This window comes from Cryptomeria japonica, chromosome 3 (genome assembly GCF_030272615.1).
Source record: "Cryptomeria japonica chromosome 3, Sugi_1.0, whole genome shotgun sequence".
NCBI lineage: Eukaryota > Viridiplantae > Streptophyta > Pinopsida > Cupressales > Cupressaceae > Cryptomeria > Cryptomeria japonica.
In genome coordinates, this window is record NC_081407.1 from 178,105,043 (window position 1) to 178,121,167 (window position 16,125).

Sequence of the window (16,125 nt, forward strand, 5' to 3'; positions counted from 1 at the left end):
CCATGACACTTTCCTCTTAGCCTCTATCTCCTTGTCCCAATTACCTTTGCTACCATTCATTTTACCTATAGCAGTAAACCATCTTACATGTGTAGTCAAGGCAGTAACTAAACACACACTGCCATCTAATTTTCTTCCTCTTACCAGAAGCAACTTGTTCATCTCCTTGTCCACTTTCAACTAAGGGGTGAATGATCTAATCAACATTTAGCTCCCCCTTAGACCTGTATCTTCTTTAAGCCACAAGAGATATCACCTGTGCATTGAATGCACAATGCCGGTCCATGGTCCTACTTTCCTGCATCTTTCTCCATGTTTGCTTGGTCTCACTTTTCTTCCCATTTTCAATTTGGGAAGTAGGTTTCTTCTTCTCTTGTTGATTGATCCTTACACTTCCAGATTTTGCAGCATAATTGGAAGTAGTGTTGTAGTAGCACATAACATCCATGCCAACTAATGATTGGGGAACCTTCTAACATACCGGTTTTCTCTTCCTTTTCTGATCATGCCATTGTGGCTGGTTACCAGTTTCCTTGAATTCCTTGATTGTGTAGGAATATTTCTCCTCTTGTTCTAGGTAGGTCTATGCTACTCATATCCCCTGTAACTACTCTTACATTGAGCATGATTAATCCACCGATTGCCATAGGAATGCATATTCTTCTTCCTGCATTCATAACTTCTATGAACAAATCTATTACAGTTATAACACACAATATTTACATTTATAGGAGCAACACATGTATTATTGTTAGCATAACCGTGAAAGGGACGATGCATGTTTCTACTCTGTGAAACATTCTAATTATACATATGTAATCTATAGCCACCCAATTTATTATACTTAGAAAGAACGCTCTGTCTATTCCTAGACCTCATTTTACATTATTCTGCTCTATGGCCATATTCTTTACATGCAAAAAAATAACCAAAGAAAGGAGGCTTATTACTTACAAATTTATTCTCCCAAACATGAGGTGATCTAACCGGTTTGACATCTCCATATCTTCTTCTCCGGCAATCAAATCCTAGGATGTCCATTCTCTGCAGGTCTTCCATCAAATCCCTTCTTCTTTCACACTTGACTTGATGTGTGGGAAACAACATCTCCTTGTCTTCTACAGGTGGAAGGCCTTCCAGGTTGCCTTATCATGTTCTTGCTTTCTATGAATCTATCTTCTCTTATTTTCCCTTTTCCTTTCAGATCTGCATTGTTCCTCCATGCAACACCATTCTTCATCCTCAACTTCATGTCCTCATGGGTTGTAGTCAGATCTATCCTTTTGTTTGGAGCATTTCTGACAGTGAAGGTTTGACCCTTTCCATGTCCATTTGAGAAGACAAATTGAATATTTTTGTGGGACGTCTCCTTGCTTGTAGAACATTCACAGGAAGCACATCCTAATCCTCTAGTATCCTTGGAATATTTTTGCCGATTCTGTAAGGAAAGCACAGTGCGAAAATGCCTTCCTAATGTCAATTAACAGGGAAGATATTACAAGAATGTAGTTTAAAACTTTTACAAAATGTTAAGAATAACATAGACAAAACAAAAAGAATCAACACATAGATAGAACACCTAGAAATACGTGGGAAAACCCTTTCGGGAAAAAATCCATCACCAACAGTTGAACACTTTATTTCCAGTAAATGAATTTACAATAAAGTTTTAGTCTGCAACTATAGGTATTTGTTCTCAGATTCACAAACTGGTCACTCCAATCGGTTCACAAAAATAGTTCTATCTTATCAACCCAAACTACTGATAGTTATCCAAAGGCTTCATATATCCGATTGTCGACAGTTCATCTAAGCAACTGCACCAATGGTTTGAAGCCTAACCATCTACGTCGGTCTACACTTTTGAGAAACACAATATCCCACATGCACTAGGAAGTCGGGTTGGTTCATATTCATATACACCAACAAGACCATCTTCAGTGTCCAAGTGTTTACTTTTTGGACTTCGGTCCGAGCGCACACCTGTAGTCGATCTCTACTCCTTCAACCATTGAAAAGACCACCAATGCATTGCTCCAATCTCCCGATGAACCAGTAGATGACTCCACTAATGTGGTTCCAAATAGGTTGGCTCCATTGGCTCATCAAGATAGCCTTCAATAGGTAGACCCGATCTCCCGATAACACCACAATGACTCTATTGGGCCATCAACATAACCCAACAATGTCATCCCGATCTCCGATGATACTTTGATCTCCAAAGGAGACTCCATCGGTCATCGACGTAGCTTCCATCTTGTCAACTCGATTGCCGATATCAACCCGATCATCAAAGGAAACCTCATCGGGTCATCAACAAGACAATAAAATTAGCTACCTCGATCTCCGATAACACCGAAGTTGACCAAAGCAAATCCATCAGGTAATCGACATAGCATTCAACAAGCTCCTCCGATAGCTGATGACATCCCGATCGCCAAAGGCGACTTCATTGGGTCATCGGTGTAACGCTAACCAAGCTCGCCCAATAGCCAATGAAAAAGGAGGTTCCATCGGTTTAACATGAACATTGATTCTTTGAAAACCTGATGAAGAAGGATACATTAGCAAGAGTCACACCGATAGAGAGAGCCTATATGTTCTCTAGCTATTCCATCGGGTAGGTTACTTTGATCAGTCTGAACATAAGTCAAGTTAATTTGAGGCACATTTCCAACAAACTCCCACTTGACGAGGAATTCACTAGACCAATTACCATTCTAGACATTACTAAGAATCATGGGTATCAAGACCCATAGAATTAGAACACCACCTGAACTTGTGAGTGCTCACCGGTTTCATCAAGGCGTCTGCAACATTTTCTAGAGTGTCTACCTTGTTATAATAAACTTTTCCATCTTCCACCATGTCATGAACAAAGTGATACTGAACATCAATATGCTTCGTTCTGGCATGGAAAGTACAGTTCTTCGCTAGACATATAGCACTTTGACTGTCACTCCAAATTTCAATCTGTCTTTCATCAAAACCAATATTTGTACTCAAACGCCTGAGCCAAACAACTTCTTTACAAGCATGTGTGGCTGCCATGTATTTTGCCTCTGTAGTGGACAAAGCAACTACAGACTGTCGCTTGCTCATCCAACTTATTTCTCCACCATTTAGAACAAAAATATATCCACTAGTGGATCTTCTGCTGTCAATGTCCCCTGCCCAATCAGAATCTACATAACCACAAATGCTGAGAGTTCTCTTTGAATCATTCAGATTACCATGATAGCACAATGAAAAATCTGAAGTTCCCTTCAGATATCTAAACACCCTCTTTATAGCATCCCAATGTGGATTTCCTGGATTTGACATAAACCTACTAAGTACTCCCACTGGTTGGGAAATGTCTAGTCTTGTACAGGCCATAGCATACATCAAGCTGCCAATAGCACTTGCATAAGAGATATTCTTCATGTCAGCAATCTCTTTGGGAGATTTCGGACCGTCAAGCACAAACAACTTATTTCCCTGCAAGATGGGAACAACCTGTGATTTACAGTCAGACATATGAAACCTGTCAAGAATATTGGTTATATACTTTCTCTGACTGAGCCAAAGTTTCCTCTTAGATCTATCCTTTTTGATCTCCATTCCCAGAATGTACTTTGCTGCTCCTAAGTCCTTCATTTCAAATTTCATAGATAACTAAGATTTTAAATCTGAGATCATATCTTTTGTATTTCCTATGAATATGTCATCTACATACAAAGCTATGATAAGAATCTTATCACCTTCAGTTTTGTAGTAAACACAATGATCAACTTTTGATCTCACAAATCCAAAGGACAAAACAAATGTATCATACTTTTGATACCACATTCTAGGAGACTGTTTCAAACCATATAGAGACTTCTTGAGTTTGCATACCAAGTGTTCTTTACCTTTTTTCACAAAGTGCTCAAGTCGAGACATACAAATCTCTTCTTCAAGATCACCATGAAGAAACGCTGTCTTCACATCCATTTGTTCAATCTTCCAATCATATGCTGTTGCAAGTGACAAGAGAAAGTTGATAGATGTTAGCTTAGCCATAGGAGAAAATATCTGTCCATAGTCAATAACTTCCTTTTGAGAATACCCCTTTGCAACCAATCTTGCTTTGTACTTGTCAATGCTACCATTTGGACCATACTTCTTTTCGAATACCCACTTGCAACCTATAGGATTTTTGCCTTTAGGTAGTGGCACCAAATCCCAAGTTCCATTTTTATCCAACGATGACATTTCATCATTCATGGCTTCCAACCAGGAATCTGAATCAGGCATCTTAATAGCTTCTATGACAGTCTTAGGCTCATCAGTATCTACAAGTAAAGCATAAGCACAATTAACATTCAACATAGAGTGATTTTACTTATTAGGTACTATATACCTATCAGGTTGTTGCCTGTCTTGAGTAGATCTTCTCAACTCTGGTGTTGAGGCTTCTTGAGGTTCAACAAGAGGCTCATAATCATATTCTTCTTCAAAACTACTCGAATTGCTTGAAATCTCCTCATCTTTAGGTATCTCTGGAGATTCTTCCTTAGCTAGAGGAATTTCAACCTCAGCTTCTCCTTTCTTTCCTATGTTGTGATCTAGTGACATAGGTTTCAGTTCATGAAAAATAACACTTCTGCTGTACATAACCTTACTAGTCATTGGATTCCAAAGTTTGTATCCTTTCACACCAACTCCATAGCCAGTGAAGATACATTTCACAACTTTGTTATCCAACTTAGATCTATTAATATCAGGTACATGAGCATATGCCTCTGCACCAAAAATATGAAGGTGTCTTAAAGAATGTTTCTTACCAGACCATGCTTCCATAGGTGTTTTGTCAACCAATTCTGAAGTGGGAGAGCGATTCAACAGGTAACATGCTGTAGCAATTGCTTCAACCCAAAATTTTTGTTCTAGCACAACTCTGCTCAACATGCTTCTTGCTTTCTCCATTAGAGACCGATTCAACCTTTCAACAACTCTATTTTGTTGTGGAGTGTAAGGTACGGTCTTATGTCTCTTAATTCCATGATCAACATAGTACTTGTTGAAATATGTACTACATTATTCACCACCATTGTCTGTTCTTAAACATTTAATCCTTCTCCCAGTCTGATTTTCAACAAGGTTCTTAAACCCCTTAAACCGACTAAACACTTCTGATTTACTTTTAAGAAAGTACACAAATGCCCTTCTTGAATAATCATCTATGAAAGATACATAATACTTAGACTTAGATAGAGAAGGAACCTCTACTAGACCAAACACATCAGAGTGAACATAATCCAGAATATCAGAAGATTTATGAGAACTGGAATAAAACTGAACAAGGTTATGTTTTTCATATATGCAGTGTTTGCATAAATCAAACTGAAAATTATAATCATCTAGACCTTCAAGCAGATTCTTATTCTTCAAAGCTTTTAAACCTTTTTCACCTATGTGGCCTAACCTATTATGCCAGAGCATTGTTTTCTCAGCAGGAAGTTTAGCTTCCAATGAATTAGCATTATGCATCATTACAGTTGTCTTAACAGACTTTTCAGAGGTTACATTACAACATATAGGTTCAACATTTAACTTATACAGTGTACCAATGCAATCACCCTTTGCCAATACAATGTAACCCCTAGTCATCTTGCAACCACCAAACACAAATGTAACTTGTAGTCCAACATCATTAAGTTTACTTATAGAGAGAAGGTTTCTTGCCAGACCTGGTATATGAAGAACTCCATTGATCCCCTTCACTCTACCATCTGGGAATTTAATTTGAATTATGCTTCTCCCTGCAATCTCCAGCATAGAATAACTAGCCAAGTATACCTTTCCACCAGCATACGGTTCATACTTTGAGAACCACTCCTTGTGGAAGGTCATGTGAAAAGATGAGCCAGAGTCTACTAACCAGGTGTCATTTAAGGTAGGCACTTCCAGGGCTGCTACAAATGCATCTGCATCACTTTGAGAAGATTCAGTGTCATAATACTTCTTCTTCTTCTTCTTCTTCTCCTGGATATTCCCTTTCTGACCATAGTTCCAGCACTTCACCTTTGACTTTTGACTTCTTTCATGGAGATTTTAATCTCTCTTGAGACTTGGACTTGGACTTCTTTCCTTTCTTCTTGTCTCTGTCCTTCGGTCTACCTTGAACAGAGAGTGCATTTTTTATCGCCTCAGAAGACTTCTTTCTCATTTTTTCTGACAAAAGAGTATTAACCATAGTATCCATCTTGAATTGGGTCGTAGTACTACCGATAGCCATCACTAAGTGATCCCAAGAGTCAGGCAATGAACACAACAACAACATGCAATGTTCTTCTTCCAGAATGGGCACACCAATAGAAGTTAACTGTGCAAGAATCATGTTGAATGCATTTAAGTGGTTTGCCAATGGTGTTCCTGCATCCATCTTCAGAGAGTACAACTTCTTCCTCAAGAAAAGTTTATTCACCAAGGTCTTGCCTTGATAAATATCTCCCAACTTATTCCAGAGAAGATGTGCAGTTTTCTCCTCATGGATGTTTAACATAACAAAATCAGCAAGACATAGCCTGATTAGACCCCTTGCCTTTTTGTCAGCTAATTCCCAATCCTCTTGCTTCATGCCTGTAGGTTTCTACCCAGACATAGCAATCCAAAGGTATCGATTGACCAACAAGTCTTCCATCTTGAGTTTCCATAGTTCGAAACTGGAACCATTAAATTTCTCCATGTCTATGTGCCCTGAGGTGCTCACCATCTTAACCTGTAAAACAAACAAGTAGACACTCCACAAGACTCCCACTGCAACAAAATTGACACAAAAAACCAACCCTACCCAACAAGGATAACAAAATGGGCCAAGCTCTGATACCACTTGTAAGGAAAGCACAGTGAGGAAACACCTTCCTAATGTCAACTAACAAGGAATATAATACAAGAATGCAGTTTAAAACTTTTACATAACGTTAAGAATAACATAGACAAAATAAATAGAATCAACACAGAGACAGAACACCTAGAAATACGTGGGAAAACCCTTTCGAGAAAAAACACACCACCAATAGTTGAACACTTTATTTCTAGTAAATGAATTTACAATAAAGTTTCAGTCTGCAACTATAGGTATTCATTCTCAGATTCACGAATTGGACACTCCAATCGGTTCACAAAAATAGTTCCGACTTATCAACCCAAACTACTGATAGTTATCCAAAGGCTTCATATATCCAATTGTCGATAGTTCATCTAAGCAACTGCACCAATGGTTTGAATTCTAACCATTTGCGTCGGTCTACATTCATGAGAAACATAATATCCCACATGCACAAGAAAGTCAGGTCGGTTCATATTCATATACACCGACAAGACCATCTTCAATATCCAAGTGTTTATTTTTTGGACTTCGGTTCGAGCGCACACCCATAGTCGGTCTCTACTCCATCGACCACTGGAAAGACCACAAATGCGTTGCTCCGATCTCTTGATGAACCAATAGATGACTCCACTAATGCGGCTCCAAATAGGTCGGATCCATCAGCTCATTGGATATCCTTCAATAGGTAGACCTGATCTCCCGATGACACCACAACGACTCTATCGGGTCATCACATAACCCAACAATGTCATCCCGATCTCTGATGACATTGATTTTCAAAGGTGACTCCATTGGTCATTGGCGTAGCTTCCATCTTATCAACCTGATTGTCGATATCAACCCGATCACCGAAGGTGACCTCATTGGGTCATCGACAAGACAATCAAATTGGCTACCTCGATCTCTGATAGCACCGAAGTTGACCAAAGTGGATCCATCGGGTAATTGGCATAGCATTCAACAAGCTCCTCCGATAGCTGATGGTATCCTAATCCCTGAAGGTGACTTCATCGGGTCATCAGTGTAATGCTAACCAAGCTCACCTGATAGCTAATCAATAAGAAGGAGGTTCCATTGGCCCATCGATTTAACATGAACATTGCTTCTCCGAAAACCCAATGAAGAAGGATACATCGACAAGAGTCACATCGATAGAAAGAGCCTATATGTTCTCTAGCTGTTCCATTAGGTAGGTTACTCCAATTAATCTAAACACAAGTCAAGTTAATTCGAGGCAAATTTTCAACAGATTCAACATTTTGTCCAAGGCTTCAGTGCTACCATCCCACCGGTTTCTTACCTTGAGTTCATTTTTGCACTTCTCAAGGTCTTTCCTCAGATTCTCCATTTCCTCTTTCAGCTTCTGACACTCTTTGTCCTTTGTTTCCACTTCTAGTTGGAGAACCTCACATCTTCTCTCCTTATCATCAAAGACTGATTTCAGCTCACCAGTCAATCCTTTTGCCTCTTCTAGTTGAGATGTCAATATGTAGATATTGTTATTCGATTCTTCAAGGCATGTTCTCAACTGACTGCACTCATCATGAACTGAATCTTTGTACCTTTTAAAATCCTTTCTAATAGTTTGTAGCTCATCAAGGGCACTTAGCAATTCACCTTCTAGATCAACTTCTGCATCTTCTTCTTGTTCATCATCACTTCCAAATAGATTTGTTGGCTAGATCTATTTACCTTGTTTCCTTCTTCTTCATTGTTGCTGCCAAACACATCATACCGATGGGATCTATCTGCAATATCCCCTTTTGATGTGTGATTATCAATATCTATCTCATGGGCCATGAAGAGATGAGTCTCCTCATCACCATTGCTACTGCAACAATTTGATCTGCCTCTCTCATCTGCACATGTATCTGCTACACTATTCTTCTCACTCTCACAAGTTGATCTAGTGGTGTAGGGTTCATTTCCATAAAGCTTCTTTAGTCTATCCCATAGACTCTTTTCCGATCTGCACTTATCCACTTGAGAGGGAACATCACCGGTGAGCGCATTGAATATAGCCTTCATGGCTTCTTCATTGCACAAGCATCTTCTTTCTTCTTCAGAGCTAGTGGGAGGACAAACATTCCTAGGGAGACCATTAACTACTGACATCCATACATCAAACCCTAGAGAAGACAAGTAGACTTCCATTCTACAACTCCAAATAGAATAGTTTGAACCATAAAAAACTAGAGCAGGGATTGACACTAAACAGAACATTGTGTCCTTCTGCCAGAAACTACCCAAGCAAGAGAAAGCTTGATAAACAGGGAACCTAGGCTCTGATACCAATTGTTAGACACAATGCACCACTGAGAGGGGGGTGAATCAGTGGTTCTCAATATTTTCCCTTTGACTATCCTATAAGAGTATATCGGTTCATAGATCTAACTCAATGCAGACATACCAGTTAGTGGGGAGACCAACACAAATGCAATTACACACAAAGGGACATCTCATAACACCAGTATGTACGAGGAAAACCCAAGATGGGAAAAACCTTGGTGAGCAATGCTGTTGGAGTCTACTACTCCAACCCAGTCTCAAAATAAATATGTTACAAAGTTTAGGGCACCAACCCAAGGAGCACAGACCCCTAACTGATTTATGGGCTACAACCCAAAGGAACTAGAATCCCTGCAAGTTTATGGGCACCAACCCAAAGGAGCTACAAGTTCTGCACCGAGCTACAACTCAATGATCACAATGATAGCTTCAAATATAAAAGTATTTATTTTGTTACAAGTGAATCTTGTAACCATTTCATAAACTTTAGTCTGCCAATGAGACACCTTCTCTGCTACACCGGTTCACCTCTCTCTGCTGCTGCTTTACCGATTTACACTCTATCGGTTCTCTCAGCTGGTCGCCTCTTCCCACAACTACTTTTCTGCTTTCCACCATCGGTCTTGATAACTCAGTCAAATATCCATCATCTAATTTTTATCGGTCCTCAAGTTTCCTTCTCTACAATCTACTATGGCTATTCTATGTTGGTTTAGTCACCACCAGCTTCCTCCTTTGTCAGACTCAATGGTCGACTACCGGTTGCCTCACTCTTACTGGTTGAACTCTTCAACTTGATTGATTTTCTCTCTTTTGCAATAGCAACACTCTCTCTCTCCTCTAGCACTCAATCACTTCACAACACCTATATCCTCTCCCACCCAACAACACTTAACAATACCTTTGGCTTGCATATTTATAGCTTAGTCTTCCCACCTAAACCATATTCAAACTTGGAACCTTATGATTTTCTTTAAAGATCATGAGACACACACAATCCAATCAAATCTAATTGGATCTCAACTTAGTGATAGCCAACCTGCACATTTCCGCCATCTTCGTGTCTTTCAGAACACACCTTCTTTTTTTCAGCAAACTGCAATCAATCTATCAACACACCTCTTGGTCAATCACCATTAATGACTCAATGGATTTCTTCAACAACTTTGATCTACATCTAGAAAATCTGCATCGATCAGTGGACACCATGGATATGGTCAGATTCGTCCTGCCTCAAGCCCCAACCCCTCTGCAATCATCCCTTGACCTTCACAGTCACTATTAATGCTGGACCAACTACCAACTGCTTCATCGTCAGTCTACACCAAACTATGCAAGTTAACCACTTCACCTCCACATGGCATTACTATTGGTATCCACCATGGCACACTGCTGTATTAGTTTATCTTAGTCATCAATCACCCACATAACCGGTACATATATACCGGTTCACTAACCCTATCGACACAAATCACCTTGCCAATTATTCTTCCTGCCAATGTCTTTTGGGTCCTTCTAGTGTATCATGTTTTCTTGGTCATCAAACATGTTGGACCCCAACAGCTATTAGGAGTAGCTCAACATGTGTAGCTTCATCTGATGAAGGTCTTTCACTTCTTCACATTCAGCTTACTCAACTGCATACCAATATCCTTGTTTTACCAGTAACTACCTAGATGACTCAATGCCATTGTCCTCCATTAGATCTGCATCGATGGAAACACAACACAACTTCTTCATTCCGGTAACAGTATTGTGTGCAGCTGTAGACACAACATCATCTATTCAGTTCATCTCATAGCCGGTTTGCCATAGTAGCAAAACCCTTCACTTCAAATATTCCTTCACCATCCTAGTAACACATCTTGTATTCACATTCTTATCAGGTGTGTGTCTCTGATCACACTCTCTGGAGGCTTAACTGATCTTAGACTCTGGAAGCATTCTCATTTTCTGCTTGGTCTTCTGGTCTGTTCATTCACTCACTTGCCTTCTGCTTCTGGCATTGCACTAACATAAAATAGCTATCATTATGTAGATGTATCTTCAGCTTGACATATGTCTCGATGGTTTTCCATATGTCATCCTACTCATAGAGGCATCATACTTTGTCAACCTATCACCTAGCCTGTGATAGCTTCTTCATCTGGTAGGAGTCTTGTTAGTTAACCTTACACTAGTAATCCGATGGCCTTCTCATACTTCACCTCTGGTGTTGATGCGATCCAAATAGCATTCCACCTCTTCATCACAATCAATACTCATCATGTAGTCTCTTCATTCTGGTTGTATGCAACACCATATCAACAACCCTTTTACTGAGTTGTCACTTTACTGCACCTCTAGCATACTGGTACATACCGGTTCTTCCTTCTGCCTAAAAATGGTCACCTGGTTGTCACCAATGACAACACATCATTTCTTTCCCATGCTGGTCCATCTTCCATTTCAGTTGACATCAAAATCTAATGCCAACAACCTCTTGTTCACTAGTTGACATCACATAGCCCCACACTCGTGCTACTTGTGTCCTACAAGAGTAATATAATATATACATGCAAGTTACTACATAATCTAATTAATACCAATATAAATGATGAGCATGTATGTACAATAAAATACAAACGACTAGGTGCAATAATATTTGTACCGTAAAGCTATCAAGGCCAAATGAAATGGCCGTCAAGGTGCCCTCCTAGATCTATGTCAACTCCTCCTCTATCATCAACTATTAAATAGACCATGTAAATAAAAATTAGTACTTAATATTATCTTGATTATAAATATTCATTTAAAATATAGAATGAACTATGAAAATACAAATCTTACCACTACACCATCAATGTATGATGAAGGTGCCTCCTCGCCTCTAGCATGTGAGGACTCTCCAGGGTATCCTCCAGTCTCTATCATAATATCTGGGCATCATGCATCTCATGTACCTCATAGTATGCAGTGTGCACATGAGGATCAATAGGCTATCCAACTGGACCCAAGCATACGTGCCCACATATGACACAACTATGGGGCACCCAAATGTGTGGAGCTGAGGAGGACGTGTCAGCGCTACCGGATGTACCGCTACAATCAAAAGTAGGTTGAGATATTGCCCCAGCCTGAGAAACCAAAAGGCTACTCAAAGAGTGAATAGCCGATATGGTTCATGATGCTGCCTCAAAGATGATATGTGGATGCTACATTGGAGGTGGGGGATCAACAGGAGGAGGGGGGACATATGGGCCCTCGACTACTCTGAGTGCCCCAGGTCTATTTTGGGGCATACCTAAACCCACAGCCTGAAAAATGTTGGATGTCAAAGTAGTTCACATGTTTTCCTAAAACAAACTCATCATACAGTTTTTTGATGAAGTAGAAGGGGTCATCAAGATTGTTGTTGGGTGGTTTATCAAAAACTATCCACCAACGATCCCAATTTTTTTTCATAATACCATCATTTGTGCACCATTTAATAGAAAGTTTTGTTTTTTTGGGGTCTACGAGTTGACCAGTGCAGGGATTCACAAACAATGTGGTGATAGTGGCTTTGTATATCTCGAGATCCTTGATCTCCTTATAGGACAAGCCATCTGCATATTGTTCCCTCATAGAATCTCGCCACAAAAGAGCGGCATTGTGCTCCTTAGTGACGGTTTATATACTCTTTATGATCGACGTGAGGGGATCAAACATTGGGTTCAGGCGAGGGATCCTACGATAGACATTTGCAATGCCCCTCAATTGGTTCAAATTTTGTGCAATTAAATCCTGAATTGAGAGGGGTTTGGCAAAGGAGGGTTTTGTGCAAAAGGGTTTGGTTGTTGCAGTTGTGGTTGATCAATGTTTTCATTGTTATCCCCCATTTTAAACCTAATTGAATGTAAACAATTGAATTTAGTTAACAAATTTGAACAATTTTGTATTTGATTTTAAAAAACCTAGTTTTCATGAAAAAATATATTTTGAATGAAAAAACAAATAAACATTAAAAAAAAATACAAAAATTTGAATGAAAATGATGAAAAACAATAAAAATCATACCTTTTAATGTATTTTTTAGCAAATTTGGGTCGAACAACCGGATATTGGGTCCAACCGGATATTGGGTTCTAAAGAATCGTGCAGCCCGTGGGTGAAAAATAACCCACGGGCTGTCAGAGTAGACTTATATTGTCTTAGAAAATCGGATATCTGATTTTAATGGATATCGGATTTTAATAGTTAAATTATTTTAAAATAACATTATATTATACAGTATAATAATATATTATATTATATATTATATAATATTATATCATATAATATAATAATATATTATATAATATTATATTATATAATATTATAATATATTATATAATATTATATTATAATATAATATTATATAATATATTATAATATTATATAATATAATATTATATAATATATTATTATATTATATGATATAATATTATATAATATAATATTATATAATATATTATTATATTATATAATATAATATTATACGTATTATATAATATATTATTATATTATATATAATACATATTATATTATATATAATACACATTATATAATATATAATGTAATATAGTAATATATTATATATATATATATATATTTTGAAATAAAGGGGTAAAAACTTTATTGAAAATCAGAAACAAGAATTACAAAGAGAACCGGAGCCCCAAGGCCCCCAAAAAAGAACCACAAAAACAACCCTAGATCAGCCAACTTCATAACTATCCATGTCCTCAACAAAAATCTTCTACAAGTCCTGACAATAATCCGAGGAGAGATGCTCCCAACCTTCAACTTTCCAATCACTACTATGTTCTAAGGCCCACTTAGCTAGGCAATCAACTGCTCTATTCCATTCACGAGGAATTTGGATGAAATACACCTGCTCCATTAAAGAACTAATTTGAAGAATCTACTAAACCATCCTTGCCAACTGCCACTGAATCTCACACACCTTCTGCTCAGTCAACAAGTTAACAACAATTTGTGAATCCGATTCGCAAATAACCTTCCTTCGTCCCAGCTCCCAAGCACGCTCTAGGGCATAGAGAATTGCAAATCCCTCCATAAAATTATTAGACTACCAACCTTTATGCAGTGAAAAGTGGAAAACCACCTCCCCCATACTATTCCTACCAAACCCACCAACTCCAGCAAGACCTGGGTTACCCCTAGAGGAGCCATTAGTGTTAATCTTGATAAACTCATCCTGAGGAGGTATCCACCTTCCCACCCTTTGAACCTTCTTCATAGCACGTCTACCTCTTCTGACACAAGTGGAGGTGGGAGACAACTCCTGCATACCAAACCTACTCAAAATCTCCGCATCGTCTCTACCCAGACGAAAAGTCACCTCACATTTAGCTTCCATCATCTCCCAGATCATAAAAATGAATCTATTCCACACTTGCTGAGATACCAATCTAACCTCATGGAAGATCCTCCTATTCCTCTCGAGCCAGATCTACCACAGAATGAAAATGGGCCCAATATACCAGACAGTCTGGAGGAAGGAGGACAAGATAGGAGGTCTGCCCAAGCTGTTCCAGAATTCCACCAGAGAATCTGCATGAGCACAAGAGTGCTTCCACACCCCCCACCAGTAGTGCCAAATAAGCATAGAGAAGGGACATCTGAAGAATAGGTGTGAGGAATCTTCTTCCCCATTACCACACAAATAGAAGGCCCCAAGAATCCCCACTTGCGGATGTTGTCCCAAGTTAAGCATCTATTCAAAGCCAAAGTCCAAGCAAAGCAATTACACTTCAGCCAAGAAAAAATATTCCACACCTGTTTCCACCAGTGCACCTCTCTTCCCTCCAATCTTTGGTTCAATAGTTCCCAGTATCCACTAGCCACAGTAAAGATGCCCTTAGGATTTGGATACCAAGAAAGTCCATCCCTACCCTTGAGGGAACTACAGTGTTTACTCGCCAGAATGCCATGTAACTCTGCACACTCTTCCTCCATCCCAACAATCGACCACTCATTAGGAGCCTTCCACCGCTCCAAATAAAGCTGCCCACACCTATAAACAAATTTGAAGTCACTCACCCTTGACCACCCTGCCTCCAAAAACCTTTGGCACAAATTCCCAAGGTTAGGAAACTGGTCAAGGATGGGGGGATATCCATCCCAAGAATCATTCCAGAAAAGGACCTCTTCCCCCCTCCTGCAAATCCAAAAGAGTCCTGCCTTAATGAGAGAAGCCCCCCTCTTGAGAGTATACTAGATCGTTGAACCTTTTCCCTCAAGTGGATATCTAGGGATTTCCTCCATCAGGATCCTCTGCATATATTTATTGGCCAAAATCCTAGCCTAACCACGATTCTACTCAACACACCACCTCCAATACAATTTAGCTGCCAGAGCTTCCCCAAATAAAATAGACTTCCTTACACCAAGCCCCCCAACTGCTTCGGGCTACACACCAAGTCCCAATTGACAAGAATCCATTTGGAAGAGGACAGATTGCCTGCCCATAAGAATTGCTTGGCTAGGGAGTCCAAACCCTTCAAGAACCACTTCAGAGCCACCTGACGCATACATCGATAAATCAAAAGAGCCTGAACCACCTACTGAATTAGTTGAACCCTCCCAGAAAAGGATAACCACCTGTGAGTCCAGTGTGTAACCTTCATGCAAAATTTATCCAAGATACCCTACCATGACTCCCTAGGAGGGTTACCATGAGAAATAGGGATACCCAAATAAGTCAAGGGTAGAGAGCCAACTTGGAATCTCAAGATAAGAGCAATCCTCCTTTGAATAGTTCCAGGAGTGTTGAAAAAGAGGATAGAAGATTTATCCTCATTGATCATCTAGCCTGAAGCCGCTATATAAACATCCAAGACCTTACGTAGATTAGTAGCTTCTCTAATCCGAGCAAGTCCCATAAGGGCCGTGTCATCAACAGACTACAAATGAGACTACAACTGCAAGTCATTACCGCAACTCTAGCCCTGAAT